The sequence below is a fragment of the Tursiops truncatus genome, chromosome 1, assembly GCF_011762595.2.
Source record: "Tursiops truncatus isolate mTurTru1 chromosome 1, mTurTru1.mat.Y, whole genome shotgun sequence".
Lineage (NCBI taxonomy): Eukaryota > Metazoa > Chordata > Mammalia > Artiodactyla > Delphinidae > Tursiops > Tursiops truncatus.
Genome location: NC_047034.1, coordinates 51,887,847 through 51,904,508, shown reverse-complemented (window position 1 = coordinate 51,904,508; position 16,662 = coordinate 51,887,847). Strand labels below are relative to the sequence as shown.

The 16,662-nt window shown below is 42.6% G+C and overlaps 1 long non-coding RNA gene across 1 annotated transcript in view; it reads right to left on the bottom strand.

Annotated features, from left to right (window-relative positions):
- LOC109547193 (uncharacterized) overlaps window positions 1-16,662 on the bottom strand; it is a 473,400-nt gene that overhangs the window by 289,598 nt on the left and 167,140 nt on the right. The gene's annotated exons all lie outside the window — the stretch shown is intronic.

Below are 16,662 nucleotides of genomic sequence, written 5' to 3'. Positions count from 1 at the left end.
AACAAAATCTCTCATGAACAGAGACACTAAATTTCTAGACAAAATTTTAACAAAACAACAATATACAGGGAGGATAATAGAAAGGATAATAAATTGTGGCCAAGTAGAATTTATCTCTGTAATGCAATGTTGACTTAACATTCAAAAAATCAGTAGATGCAACTCACCATATTAACAGATAAAAAAGAAGAAAAAAACAAAACATGTTATCATCAACAACATAAGGAAAACAAGAACAAAAAATGAACCAAGGATGAATCCTAGGATTTGGGCATGAAAACATGTGTCAAATGTCACAGAAAATCCCAGTAGAACAAAAGAGATGCCAGCTACTTAGGTCTGTTATTCAGGAGACCATCTGTAGACTTTTTCACAGTAGTTTCATTAGAAGGATGGGAATAACAGGGCTGATGAGATGCTGGGGGCAGGTGAGGGGAGCGTTGTAAATATCATCCATGAGTAAGAGATCACTGTTTTTCTATGCAATCCCCAACCTCAACCACAACCCTTGATGAGAGCAGAGGAATATTTCACCCCACTTTCTATCTGGATATAAACTTCAACAGATAAATGTTCTGAGTCTTTAGCCAATACAAATTCAGTCTTGGTCCTACATAAACTCCAGCTATACTTATAAAGTACTTACTGAGAAATATGCTGAAGAAATTCTTAGCCACAAATTATCTTTCAGAACACAGGGATTAGGGGAAAAGAAAATGCGGTGGTAAAGCACTAGATGCTTTGCACCTAATTGACAAATGTAGAAACAAATAAATTACCAGGAGTAGACGGCACCCACTCAAGGGTCTGAAGGAACTCAAGGATGAAATCGTGAAGCTGCTGGCCAAACTGCAACCTTGAAGTTACAAATGGCCACATGCCACTGGAGTGGCAGTCTGCCAGAGTGACTTCTCTCCACGACATGGGCTGCAGAGGAGATCTGAGAACCACAGACACATGGGTCTTACTTCCAACTCCAGCATGTTAAAAACGACAATGGAGTGGAAGCCTACTCCACACTTGAGAAGTCTAATCTCTCACTTAGGGTGTGGCTCTCACTCTCTGAGGGGAAGCTGGGTGGTCCAGGGGAATAAGCAACAGCTGGAAATCGGGAGACCCACTCTGAAGTCTGTTCTGTCCCTGTTAAGATTACAATCACCCTGTATCTCATTCTCATATGCAAAATGAGGGTAATAGCTACCCTATATACCCCATAAAATTGTTGGAAGGTTGAGAGGACGTAACAGAGATTACTATGTTTTTTTTTATTTGAAGTATCACTGATTTACAATGTCATGTTAGTTTCAGGTGTACAGCACAGTGATTCAATTATACATACATATATGTATATTCTTTTTTAAATTATTTTCCCTTATAGGTTATCACAAAATATTGAGTATAGCTCCCCGTGCTATACAGTGGGTTCTTGTTGGTTGCCTATTTTATATATAGTAGTGTATATATGTTAATCCCAGACCCCTAATTTATCCCTCCCCACACTTTGGTAACCATGTTTGTTTTCTAAGTCTGTGAATCTCTTTCTGTTTTATAAATAAGCTCATTGGTATATATTTTTTTAGATTCTATGTTTTATGTAAAAAAAAAATTAAGCCTAAACGAATCTGTGGTATTCATGTATTAAGGAGGAGGAGAATAATGATAATAATAATAATAATAATAATGTGATGATGATGATGATGTTCTACTAAATCCCTGTAGAGGGTGAATTTCCAGTGATTGTTCTTTCATTACAACCTTACCAGCCACTTCTGTGTCTCTCTCCTCCCTTGATTTTCATTACTTTGAATTTATCACTTTGCATCCAAGATTACCATTTTCAGTTGCTTCTCTGCATCTGTGTATCTTAACCTGAGCCTCAATCCTGAACTCATCAGTTTTGTTTCCAACGTTGTGTCTCCATTTGTCCTCCCTATTTCTGCCAGTGATACACTAATCTTACCTATGACCCAGGTTCAGAACCCAAGGTGGGCTTTGAGACCTTCTTTTCTCCTCCACTAAACTCACAAGTGTGCACGTATATATGTACACATGCACACACATTATAAATTTGCTAATTCTCGCCAATTCTCTATCACGATGCCTCTGGAATCCATGCCTTCGCTTTGGTCCCAAACACCACGATTCCGGACTTCTTTGACTTTCTGACCTCCAAAGAACTTCTCTATCCAATTTCTTATCTTCACCTGCAACTCTTTCACCTCCAAAGAGTGTGCTCTGCAATCATACACATTCCCTCCTTCCTGTTGCCTTACTCAATTCCTCCCATCATACCAGCTCTTCCCCCTCACCAGGACCGCTGACCTCTCTAATCTCTCCTCAGTTCCTTCCTCTTCCATGTGCATCTCAACCTCCATGACCCATTGCTGAATCGCCTTTTTGCTGACTTGCTATATTGAGTCTTTATAGAACCAATTCAGTTAGCACTCCCATTTTCCGAAACCTATGCCCTGTGCTAAATGGGGTATCCCTGTATTACCCAAAGACTCCTAACCAGGCTCTTCATATTCCAGGAGGCTTTCCACCATAAAACATCGAGTACATCCCCTCCTAATTCATTTTCCTAAAGCTGAGTTCTGACTACCCTTCTACCCTACTCACAAACTTTCAAGTGATGCCTGTGGCCTATCAAAGTAACTTTACCAATCTGAGATTTATATTCCAGAACCAAACCACCTCTCTGACCTTATCTCATTTTGCTTCCGTCCATTTCTAATATCTTCTATCACCCTGATCTCACTATGTCTCCAACACCTGCTTTTCTCTTCCTCCAAAGGTAGGTATGTACGTACGTATATGGGTATGTGTGTGTATATACCTGTATCTCTTGAATTATTGTTGTAAAGCCATGCCTCCCCAAAGTCTTCCCAGCTTTTTCTGGAAGAACCCAGGATACAACAAAGTGCCTTTACCACCTGTTGCAGCCAGCACTGTGTCTCCTCTCCACTCCCGTCAGCAACGTCGGCCACCACGCCCACGTGCTGACCCTCTCCCAATTGATGGAGCCGTTCCCCGGGTACGGCCCCCACCCCCAAGTCTCCCTGTACCAGCACCACTGTGAGCTGCAGTCCAGCCACTGAAGAGGGGAGCCTTCCCTCATCCCACACACCCCAGGGGACCATGGTCCAAATTCTTTATCCTAAAAGAGCACTTTGGGGTATTCCCAACGTGTCACAAAAAGTTTGTGTGAAATCCACATTCTAGGTTCTTGCTTGCAATCTCTCTCTTCCGAAGAATCAGATGCAAGGCCACAGAGACTAGCGGAGAAAACCGCTGTGAGAAAAAGAGCATTTTCGTCTAAATTCCTTTCTATGCCCCCACTCCCCGTCTCTGTCCTCCATATCTCCCCTTCAGGTGCACCACAGGCCCAATCAATAAAGGGCTTTCTTTTCACGGAGAAGCTTTCTGTGAAGTTTGACGGAAAACACCGGTCAGTAATCCAAAGCCCAGACTTCACCACTGGTGACCTTGAGAGCCACTTGGCCCTTCTGAGTGGCATGCCTCATCTGCCTCATCTACAGCAGAGCAGTATCACCATCCAAGGTGATACAACTAGAACCATGCTGTAAATTGTCAAACGTTACATACATCAAGCTTCTCAGGGCCAGAGACCTCGGTGTGCGACCTAGCGCAAGTTAATTACCTTCTAAACCTCAGTTTCTCAATCTCTAAAATGAACTAATAAGGATCATCTCACAGGCCACTTTGAGAATTAAATGTTGTAGGGAAGATGACTAATACTGTACTCCTAACTAGAAGGCAATCGGCAGTCTCAGCATTGGTGCGATGGTGGTGGTGGTGGAGGTATTCTGTGGAAGGTGATGTCTCTATTCTGAAGCCTGAAGGTATTAGCCTGCTTATATAAAAGTCCAGCATGATCTCAACCCAAAAGAAACAAAGTACCAATTTGCACTAGAAATCCTCCAAAGGATATCCTCCAAAGGGAGAGTCGCTGTTACTTACAAAACATTTGAGGATTTTCTTCTACTAAAGGAGTTTAAAAATTCTTCTATATTATGATATTATCCAATATCCCTGAAACACCATTATATGTAATGGCATATATAATTTGAATGTTTCAAAATCTATTTAAGATATTACAAAAATTTCTATTGCTATAAAATTATGTCTGCAGTACTGGCATATTATACAGACACACTTTTATGACGTCAGTTTAATTGTTCAGTGCCAAGTTTAACTCCTTTTTAGTCTGGTCTATTTTTACACAAGATTTAATTTGGGGATAAACAGTCCAATATAAGCAGAGCAGAAAAGGCATCACGTGGCAATTTCTTATTTTCAGCACATTGTGTCTGGCCATACATTTTTAATATCAAAATTGGCTTGTTCTGTAATATTTTGATTGGAGATTTATGCATGCTGTTGCCACATCCTTTAAACAGATGTGTGGTAAATTTGATGGAAAAAAAAATCTCTTCCTCCTGAAACTAGGACACTTGCTCATTTAAATAATATAGAACAACAACAGTCACTGTGGATGTTTTAAAACACAGGATGCTCTATAAAGTAAAAGGCCTCAAAACGTGCCGTCACAGTTTTATTCCCAATTCACTGCAGATCTTCAAAACTTTCAACTGATGTGTTGCTGTATTTCCCACAATGACCACTCCTACCCATATTGCCTCATGTTCAGTAGCAACACAAACACCATGAAACAAGAAGATTGGCCTCCTTGGTCAGAAATTGCAGTCCCATAGAGGGGGTAAAGTTGAATCTGTGTCACAGGCCTGATCACAGCCATCCTTAGAGGATGCACGGAAAAGCAGAGCAGGCTCTGGAAAAGTAGGTCCAGGCTCTGGCATTAGACTGGGCTCCAATCCCAGTCCTAGAATTTAGTATCTGTGGAATTCTGTACTGCCTCAGTTTCCTCACCTGAAATGGAAATAATAAAACCTACTTTGCATGGAGGTTGTACGAGTTTAATGAAATGGGCCATAATGCCTAAGAAAAGTGCATGACACACAATAGATTCTCTGTAAATTACAGTATAATCTATATTTTATTATTACATTCATTATCTTGCTCATAGTATCCTTGGTCTAACTGAGCTTCAAGAGATAGGCTAAGGGTGAGCTGGGACAAAGTGAGAGAGTGGCATGGACATATATACACTACCAAATGTAAAACAGATAGCTAGTGGGAAGCAGCAGCAGAGCAGAGGGAGATCAGCTCGGTGCTTTGTGACCACCTAGACGGGTGGGATAGGGAGGGTGGGAGGGAGACGCAAGAGGGAGGAGATATAGGGATGTACGTATATGTATAGCTGATTCACTTTGTTATAAAGCAGAAACTAACACACCATTGTAAAGCAATTATACTCCAATAAAGATGTTAAAAGAAAAAAAAAGAGATAGGGTAAGAGGATCTTCACAGATCCACACCAGCTGCTAGGAAAACAACAGTAACCACCACAGCAATACAGGGCCCATTCCTTAATGGCAACAGATCTTACATGCAGAATAACAATTGTTTGAAAAGCCCCTCCACCTTCAAGAAATTTTCTTGAAAGGTATGGTTATAAGTGGTCTTTGCACACCAGTTTGAACAACCTTCTTCTTTTTTTTTTTTTTTTGTGGTACGCGGGCCTCTCACTGTTGTGGCCTCTCCCGTTGCGGAGCACAGGCTCCGGACGCGCAGGCTCAGCGGCCATGGCTCACACGCCCAGCCGCTCCGCGGCATGTGGGATCTTCCCGGACCGGGTTACGAACCCGTGTCCCCTGCCTCGGCAGGCGGACTCTCAACCACTGCGCCACCAGGGAAGCCCTGAACAACCTTCTTAATTCCAGAAACCACACACTCTGAAACACCTGAAATAATCTGCGCATTCTGTGTGATGTTTTTATTCAACGCTCCATCTATATTAATCCATGAGTAATCCCAAACCTCATTTAAATGAGTTGTTTCCAACGCCTCCCCAACTGAGGCTGTCACTAAATTATTTTCACCAGTATCCAAAGGGACTGATTTGAGTTCTTCCTTCTCTGGTGAAGATGCTAATGAACACCGATAGTTAAATGGCAGAAAAACCAAAGGGAAACCAAGTGCTTTGGATTATCTGCTAAGGATAAATAATTAAACATAAACTACATTTTAATTTCATACGTCACTTGGCCTCGGAAAACTTCATTTGCAGTCACTCTGTCAATCAAATCCTCCTTTATCCGACACCCCCTCCAGCTACCACTCCATTCTGTGCCCCTTTTATAACCAGAACTTCTCTAAACAGTTGTCTGTCTGCACCATTTTCACTTTCTCCCTCCCATTCTCTCTCAAACCCACTCCAATCAGCTTGCTCATAAACACTTCACTGAAAGTACTTTTATCCAGGTCACAAACGACTTCCACATTGACAAGCTCAGTGGTTAAATTATTGTTTTCCTTTTCATTTAGAATTTCTTAGGCAATATTTAGATTATACAAAAAAGTATAAGTAATTCAGTGATTATCTGTGTACCCACCACCAAGCTTAAAAAGCACAGCATCACCAACACTGTCGAATGTCTCCTGTGTATCCCCCCGGATGGCTTCCTCTTCCCACACTCTTCAAGTAACTAATGTCCCGATTCAGTATTTTTTATTTCCACATATTTCTTTATACTTTTACTATGAAAGTTTCTCTAAGCAATATGTTTGTTTTGCATGCTTTAACTTTATAAATGGTATGCAACTACACATATTCTTCAACATTTGCGCTCACTACCATATGTGTGGGATTCATCCACGTGACTAACTCATTCATTTTTTCAGGTGAACAGAATTCCATTGTGCAAACACAGCACAATGTATTTACCCATTCTCCTGTTGATAGACATTTGGGAATGCTTCCAATATTTTTGCTAAAAATAAACATTGCTTCTAAGGGCATTCTTGTACGTATCTTGACAATGGTCAATTCTCAATACTCACCTGGTTTTACCTCCTGGAGACATTTGACATGGGCAATCACTCCCTCCTTAACATGGACTTTTAACTTGACTTTAGAGACACCACATTCTTCCTGTTTTTTTTTTTTCCCTAACATCACTGCTACTTCTCAGTCTCCTTTGCTGGCTCCTCTTCCCAACCTCTAAATATTGAGGTGTCCCAGGACTGAGACTTTGTCACTCCTCCCTTCCCTATTTTCACTCCTAGATAATCTCATTCACTCTATGGCTTTAAATATCATTTTTAAACTAAAAATAGAAGTACCATATGATCCAGAAATTCCACTGCTATAGACCCAAAGAAAATGAAAACACTAATTCAAAAAGATACATGCACCCCAATGTTCATAGCAGCATTATTCACAATAGCCAAGATATGGAAGCAACCCAAGTGTTCATCAACAGATGAATGGATAAAGAAGATGTGGTGTGTGTGTGTGTATGTGTATATATATATACACATACACACACACACACACACAGGCACACACAATGGAATATTACTTAGCCATAAAAAGAATGAATTCTGGCATTTGCAACAACCTGAATGGACCTAGAGAATATTATGCTTAGTGAAATAAGTCATACAGAAAAAGACTATGTTATCACTTATATGTGGAATCTGAAAAATAAAACGAATGTATATAATAAAACAGACTCACAGTTATAGAAAACAAACTAATGGTTACCAATAGGGAGAAGGAAGAGGGGAGGGGCAAGATGGGGTATGAGATGAAGAGACACAAACTACTACATATAAAATAGATAAGCAACAGGGATATATTGTACAGCACCGGGAAATCCAGCCAGTATTTTGTAATAACTTTAAAAGGGAGTATAATCTATATAAACATTGAATCACTACGCTGTATACCTGCAATGTAATATTGTTAATCAACTATATTTCAATTTAAAAAGGGGGAAAAAAGACAAAAATAAAACCCGTTTTTGTTGATGTTTCCAAAATGCACACCATTAGCTCTCTCCTCCCCCTCGAACTCCAGCCCTCTCCATCCAACTTTGTATTCAACATGTCTACTGGGATATCTAAATTTGACATATCCAAAATGGATTGATTTCCACAGTTGTCCCCCGAAAGCTATTTCCTCTCTATGTCCTCTCCATTTCATCAAGTCAAATCGTTCAATCAGTTGCTCCAGGAAAAAACAAAAAAAACCTCCTCTTTTTATCCTGTATATCATTTCAAACACTTCAAATCCGTCCAAAAATTATATGGGATCTACCTTCAAAATGTATTTCAAAATAAACCAATTCTCATTACCTCCACCTCTATCAGGCCACCATACTCTCTCACTCAAACTTAACAGCTTTCCAACTAGTCTGCCTATGTTTGCTCTTGTCCTCCTGCAAGCCACCAAGCAGCCAGAGAGATCTTTTAGAAAAGTAAATCATGTAAATCGTATGTCTTTCCTCTGCTCCGAACTCCCCGGTTGCTGCCCATCTCACTTACCATGTAATCCAAATTCCCTGCCATTGCCTGGGAAGCTCTGGATGATCTAGCCCCCTAATTCCTCAGCTCCCTAATCTCCAACCACTTCCCTTTACTCACTATGCTCCTATCACACTGGCCTCTTCACTGTTCCTCTAACATACTTCATACTTAACGTCTCGGGTCCTTTGCATTTGCTATTCCTTCTGCCTGGTTGCTCTTCCTCCCCCTAGATTTGCATGGCATGGTTTCTCCTGTCATTCAGATCTCTGCTCAGATGTCTCCTTCCATGACCACGTTATCCAGTATTTCTCCCCCAGTTCTCCCTATTCCCTTACCCACATCACTCAGCTTGCGTTATGGCCTAGATTCCCTAGGAATTCTAGGTGCTCTGGCTTGCACTTCAAGTGTTTGGGAATCGAGGTCAAAGCAGAATTTTTTCAGTATTTTTGTTTGACATTTGCATTTGCTATGATTCTACTCCTGGGTAAAAAGAAATGGCTGACAGGAGTTTGAAGGAATGCACTAAGGTATACATTTGTATTCTGTTTTCAGGCCACCTAAACTACTGTCACCCAGTAGTTTTGTGGACAAAAATTCCCAAGCCCATCAGCTGAAACCTGCCTCAGACTTTCATGGAATCATCCTGGAGATCTGGTGACATGACCTCTCTTGTGGGAGCTGCAGGAATAAATCGATTCATTTAAGTACTGAACAACCATGAGGCATAAAGCACCACTCTCACCCTACGCAAAAAAGCAAAAGAGCAAGGCATGGTTTCTATCCACCCCGTGTCCCAGAGGCTCCCCATCAGGTAAAGGATGTACTATGATACCTAAGAAGTGTTACACCAAGTGCAAATAACAGGAGATGTGCTGCAGAAATTCAGAGGAAGGAGGTCAGCAATGATAACAGCTAGCATTTGTCGAGCAATTAGTGTGTGCCAGGCTCAGAGCTAACTGATTTACATACATTACTTTAGTGATCCCTAAAAATAATCCTTAGAAGTAGAAGCTAATGTTACGCCCATCGTGCAGATAGAAAAATTGAGTCCCAAGTTCACACCACTAGAGGTAAAGGACCCGGGTCTGTTTCACGGCAAAGTCTGACTTCTTTACCTTATGCCTGCACTGAAAGGCTAAGTGCAACGTCACCTCCTAGAAATTTTGACTTCAGAGCCCTCAGGGTCTACCTCCATCATGGAAGAGCTTGGAAGCTGAGAGAACTAGGATGCATTCTATTCGTAAACATTTATTTAGTGCCAGCATTGTGCCAGGAACTAGGGAAATAAAGGTGGACAAGTCACAGCTGCCATCCTTACAGAGATCATAGTTGGTCGAGTCATGAAACAGACATCATTAAAGTTGGGTTTGTGGGATTAGATCATCCAGGTTGAAATCCTGGCTCTTGCACTTATATTTACAGAGTGGCTTAGGAAATCATTTCCCCTCTCTATGCTTCAATCTCTTAGTCGGTTAACACGTGGCCCTGTTCATGCATTCATTTAGCAGATTATTTTTGAGTACATGTTATGTTCTAAGTGCTAGGGATACAGCCCTGAACAAGACCCACAAAGTCCCAGCCTTCATGGACCTTGCAGTCTAGTATAAGATCAGAGTCTACTCCATTGGTTTTTATCAACATAAAAGGAAACAGTAAGCACTTAATATACGTTAGCTGTATTTTCCATGTATTCATTTATTGAAAAAATGTTTGTTGAGCGCCTCTAGTGTGCCAGGCACTGGTTTAGGTGCTGAGGGTGCAACAGTGACCAAAACAGGTGAAGTTCCTGCCCCCATGGAGCTTGCATTCTAGATGGAGGAGACAGAAAATGAATGAATAAATGCATGATAAAAAGTCACGTAAGAACCAGGAAGAATATAAAGCAGGTAAAGGACTAGAGGGTAACAGGAGCCAGGGGAATAATGTGAGTGAAGAAACAGGTCAGGGAAGGCCTCTCTAAGGAGGCGCCACTTGAATACAGACAGATGTTTGGGGGAGAAGGAGACACACATGCAAACATCTGGGAGGAGAGCATTCCTCTAAGCTCTCTCTGAGAGCAGAGAGAAGAGCCCTGATGCAGGAATGTGCCATCCGTGTTTAAAGAACAGCAAAGAGGCTGGAGCGGCTGGAGCACAAGGAAAGACAAGAGAGATACCCAGAGGCTCATCAGTCACGTAGGGCCAGGTGGGAATGGGATGAGCACCAAATGACATTCCCTGATGGGAATTTTATAGAGGGTGTTTTTGGATTAAAATAACATCTAAATCTGTGAATTTCAGTAAGCAGAGTGCCCTCCGTAATATGGGTGGCCTCATCCAATCAGCTGAAGGCCTGAACAGAACAAAAAGACCAGCCTCCCCCAACAAGAGGGAATTCTCCAGGAGGCTGCCTGCAGACTTCATCTGTACTACTGGCCCACTTAGGTCACCAGAGTGCCAGCCCACACTGCAGGTGTTGGACTTGCCAGCCTCCTTAATCCTGTCAGCTAATCCCTTATAGCAAATCTCCTTCTCCATAGAGACACATCTTATTGGTTCTGTCTCTCTGGACAACCCTGACTAATACACACAGGAAGCACTAAAAGTTCTGAGCAGAGGAATAACATACTTTAATTCACTTTTTAGAAGAATCAGTCTAGCTCCTCTGTGGAAGGTACGCTGTAGGAGGCCCACACGGAGGAGAGGATGTCAGGTCAAAGGCATCTCAGCAATCACAGTAAGAAATGACCGTGGCTCTCACCAGAGTGGCAGAGGCAGATGTGGTAGAAAGTGGTCAAATTGGGGATATATTTGGAAGGTAGTGCTGACAGGATTTGTTGATGGATTAATTATTATAATCACTGTAGAAATAAACTATGACAGAATGTGGTTAAGAGCCATAATTAAGGGATACATAAGGTCATGTGGGATCAAAGATTAAGGAGAAACCTGTTCCTCCAGGCAGGTGAAGAGCTTCCGGTCAGAAGAGCATTGACTTTTAGGTTGAGCTTTGAAGAACAAGCCTTGTGAACAAGGCAGGGTAAAGGGACACTGCGGGCTGACAGAGAGACATAAAGAAGTAGGTGGGCAAGAACACACAAGGTGCATCCAGGGAAGGTCCAAGTAGCCTAGTGAGGCCTGAGCAGAGGACAGGAGAGAGAAATGCCTGGAAAGGAGGAAAAGGAGACTGGGAAGGTAGGCAGGGGTGTCAGCGGGAACTTTATCCTATTTTAATCCGATGAGCATGCATGAGATGATGCACTGAAGAGGCTCGTCATGGGGCCTCCCAGGCCAATGCAAGAACCTTAAACAGCATCTCCAGCCCCAGATGAAAGTGGCCAGTGACCCTCGACAGCTCACACTCTCTAGGTCCTGAAAGCAAGACCAGCACTTCCAGAATCAAATCCCATGGATGCAGACTTTTATGCATTATCTAATGCCAAAGAAAAAGTTATTTCACTCTAAAATGAGAAAAGCAGTTGAGTTATTCGTTCCTGCAGCTCAAGTTTGCCCTTGCCACCTGCTAAACACATGTTTTACAATCTGGCAGTGATCTCTGTCTATTAAGCATCTCTGACCACAGAGAAGTGATATTGATTTATTTCACTTTTATGGCTAGAGGTATTTATTCCTATTTGCACCCTTTCTTCTTTATCCTGATGTTTACAATATCTATGGTGGTGGTAGATCCTGGGTCTGATGATTCATGGTTTGGGGACATTCGGGGGAAGGGACACCACGGGGTGAGCGGATGTTCAACATGACTTCTTCTTGAAGATAGACCGAGCGTGTAGTCTTTCCTGACTCGGCTAGACAGAGTTGAAAAGTACTCAAAACTCAGTGTGCAAAGAAGGGTCCAGGTTTCCAAACAGTCGTCTCATTGCTTTAGACCCGACTGTGTGCCAATTGCTGTGCTCAGAGCTGAAGATCCGGAGGAGACAGGGCCTTTGCCCAGAAAGAGGTTACAGGGGGAGTCAGATGTGTCAATAAAACAAACCATTACAACAAGAGATGGGCATCACTTCAATGGGTGTGTGAACACTATTAAGGTCAGGGGGAGCACCAAGAGTGCCCAGAGAATCCCAGGGAGGTCAAGGATGGGCTCACCAGGAGATGACCTGAAGCTGAGATGTAAGGGATGCAGCCACGAGACAGACAGGAGAAGGGTGTTGTGTGCAGGACAATAGCAGCAAAGAACCCTTCTAATACAGTCTAACAAGAAAATTTCATCGGTCTCTCTGCTCAGTAAAATTTACCAAGCACTAAAGTTCAGCAGCTCATTTCACACTGGCTACTCTGAAAAGACATTAGGACATTGGTTTTGTAAAGAAATACATGGCGAGCACTTTGTATTTCCAGTTTTAATCAAAGTGCTTCCATAATTGTCTTTAATTCTGCAAGTATTGGGTTTATGGCCATCCCTCCTGCCATGATGCTTTCACTGGGACCAGAAGTGAGTTCAATGGCACCAGCAGAGTGGGGAAGGTCTACAGGAGCCATTGGCTACTCCACTGGTGGACAAAGCCACAGGCAGGAGAGAAGGTAAAAGAGATAGGGTGAAAAGAAACAGAACAGGGTAAAGATAAATACGAAGGAAGATGGTCCAAGAGAAAAGAGAATCAAGCTTCACTAATATGCTGGGGAAATGGCCCGCCAACAATTGCCTCACAAGTTACTACCCTGCCCCGGGACCTAAATCCACTCTTATGTGGCTCAATAACAGCATCTCGAGACAGACCTCATTATATCATCCTCAGAGGTCCTCTAGGTTGAGACAAGGGAAGGGAGTTGACCTGAGGGAGACACCTGCTGCTGCCCCAAGGCTGTTCAGTCCAGAGGCACCAGGCCTCCAGCCTGAGAGCTTCTCAAAGGCCTAAAGAAATGTCTTGAACCTAAAAAACAAAAGGAAGTGGTTGCAAATACAAAAAGTGTAACACTAAAATTACTGTTTAACTGAATGTCTACAAGATGTACTATTATGTCAACTTCATTAATTGCTTAATTTAGTATTCATCAAAAAAAGTCATTATATTAGAAAATCATTTAAGATTTTCTCATCCCATGAGAATTCTTGAATATGGATATAATTTCCAAAAATCATCCATCATAAATTTAAAATTTTTACAGCCAAAAAAAAAAGATAAATTCACCAGGGAGTATGGAGGCATTTCATATCATATCATATGCTTGGAATGTTTGATAAGATCTAGGTTAAGGCCTCAAACGTAAGAGGGCCGAGGGCCTACAAATTCTTAGAAGAACCCTGGTTATCTTCCGGGAACTTTTTTTTTTTAAGTTTTGAATTTTATTTATTTTTTTATACAGCAGGTTCTTATTAGTTTCCAGGAACTTTCTTGATCATTTTCTGGGGCTTCTTGACAACATCTTTTCCCAAGACAACAAAAGTTGCCTTAAACCACCTTTGAGAGGTTTAAAATATTTTCCGGTAATAAAACAGTGCTCACTTGGAGCTATGTTTGATCACATTGTCAGTGCAAGCTCAGATTCTTGGAATGTTCTCTGGAATTCCCAATAAGTACAGAATGCCTTTCCAAGATGTCACTTTTCCTGAGGGTGGGATTTACTTGACTGGTAACTTGATGAATGCCTATCCCAGAGCTTAGCACATAGTGCGTCATAAATATTTAACAGACAAAAGCTACTTCTGTGATTCCACAATACGCGACAGATCCCTAACTCTAAAGCAGCCTGTATCACACAGCATTGCATTTTCTTTTGTAACACTGTCTCCTCCAATTAATTGTGAGCTCCAAGAGGATAGGAACCGTATTTCACTTACCATTGCATATCTAGTACCTAACAGTGCACACTAGGTGTTCAAGAAGTATTTACTGAGTGAATGAGAGAATAAAAAAAATAGGCAATAAATCTAAAAGAGTTTCTCCTAATGGGTCAGCTCATGCTAATTCCAGTTCTAATAATTTTAGCTGCCAGTTTTTGAATGGTCACCATTGCATGCTAACTGCTTTTCAGTATTGTCTCATTTAACCCTCACACGTCTTTGAAGAAGGTAGTTGTAAGATAACGAAACAGATTCAGAGAGATTAAGTAAGGGCCCAAGGTCATACATACACCTAAGAAGTGAGGATGGCATTTGAATGGGTAATACCAACCTATTCCCTAAAAACAAGTGTTGCTCTACTGTATTCTGTACTGTTGCCTTGCTGTTTGTGGGAGACTTGAGATCACATGGATAAAAAGTGGGGCAGAATTCCCGCCCAGGACTAACATACACTAAACAGCTCCCCAAACCAACCATATCCTGGACTTCCCGGGCTTGGATTCCGACCATACACTTCCTGCTAACGGGGCTTGAGCACAGGAGGGGGTGAAAAGCAAGGCAGGAACAAGAGTGAGTGCTGGGACCCTGACACCCTCCTGGGGCCACATGCTCTAAAGGGGACAACACTGGCTGAGGATGCTGGCACACTGAGCTCTACCACCAAGTGGCCATCCGACCTCAGTCAAGTCTTCTCACTCTCCTGGATCATTCCCATGGCCTCTCGCAGTACCAATATCCTCACTGCCGTCTAAATGCCCAATCTCACCTCCCCTCTTGTGCATCCCAGGGGAGGTGCCTTTGCTCATCCTGGCCATCACTTCGTGTCCTGTAGCAGAGGATGAATTACCTCGGGAATTGCCGCCTTAAACAGTGTAACTGCCAAAACGGCTCTTATTCTTCCAACCCTCTGAAAGCCCAGCTAACCGCTTGCCTCAGTTAATAGCAAGCAGGTTAGGTTCCTTCATAGGTTAATTATACATTGGGTGGAGAGCATTTCCTTTCATCAGTTCTAAATTTGCTCCCTTTTAATTTTGTCGAGTGCTGCCTCCTTCTCTGAACAGGGGAAAGGGCAAGGGGGAGCCTGCAATTGGCTGACTGCTTCCCATTATTATACTCGCCACCTCTGAGCAGGCTCACCCCTTTCCCCTGCCCCTTTCAGAACGAAATATTTCATCTTTCTCCGTGAGGAAGTTGCCCCTCCCCCATACACATCTGCTCTGCCCTTCCGGGGTCCTTTTCTATTTCTGCTGTGTCCTACCCGAGATTAGGTGAGCCGCACAGTGAACGAGGCAGTCAAGGTGACGACAGAGCACGGATTTACCAGTTGGAATAACAATTCTTCCCCAATTGTGCTCCAGTTCTTTCTTAATACCGACTAATGTCTTGCTCACCTTTGGAGTTGCCCCTTTCCTTTAGAAAAGATATCCAATAGCACAGCCAAGATAACTAGTGGATCCTTCTTACCCAAAAGCTAGTAATTTAATTCAAACAGAGCAGTTTTTTTTTCCCCCTCCAGTGACACCCAGGACCTTAGCTACTTTGTTCTTTGTCAATACATCAAGTCATCTTTCAAGAAAGAGGGAAGAAGTTTCTTTTTTCAGATGAAACAACACACTACTCTCTGTGAACCTGGCACAGAATTCCTGTGTCTTGATCTGGACGTGGCATTCAAGGCCATCTGATAGGACCCCTCCATCAGGACTAGCAAGGCCAAAAGGTTAGGGGGTTGTCCCAAGTCTCACATTCTCCATTTAACAACTTATTTATTGAGTACTTACTATAACCAGACACTGCGATAGGCACTGAAAATACAGGGATGAATAAAACAGATCTAATCATAATAGCTACCAGTTCTGAGAACTTGCCAGGCATTCTATTAATCACTTTGTATGTTATCTCATGTCAACCTCTCAACTTCACGAAAAGAACACTGTTGTCATCAGGTTTATTTTTCATGTCAGGAGACTGAGGCTCGGAAAGGTCACAAGCTTTGTCCTATAGGCGCCGCAGCCCGTAGGTTGCAGAGCCGGAGACAAACCCAGAAGGTGTGATGCCAGATTGAAGCTTCACTCACTCCCCCTCCCGGCTCTGCCTGCACAGGGCTCAGCCTGGGGATCTGGGAGCCCACTGAAGCCTTCTACTGAAGCCCAGCTGGGGAGCTGTCCTCTTGCTATGGGCTATCAGTGACTACTCCCAGCTCTATGACTCACCATGTCCCAATCCATCAATGGCTTTCTAGCTGAGCCTGAGACCCATGTGAACATCGGAGCCCTGGGTTATACCCATGCAGAGGTTTTCAAGCTTCATAAGTGATGCCAGTAGATCTGAAATTCAAGACTGTGGGTTCAGAAACCCCACCTAACCCAACTCGCACTGCCATTCCCAAATCAGATGCCAGAACCCAGAGCAGAGGACTCTCTGGGACATTCCTGAGAGAGGGGGCTCACCAGCCCTACTCCTGGAAGG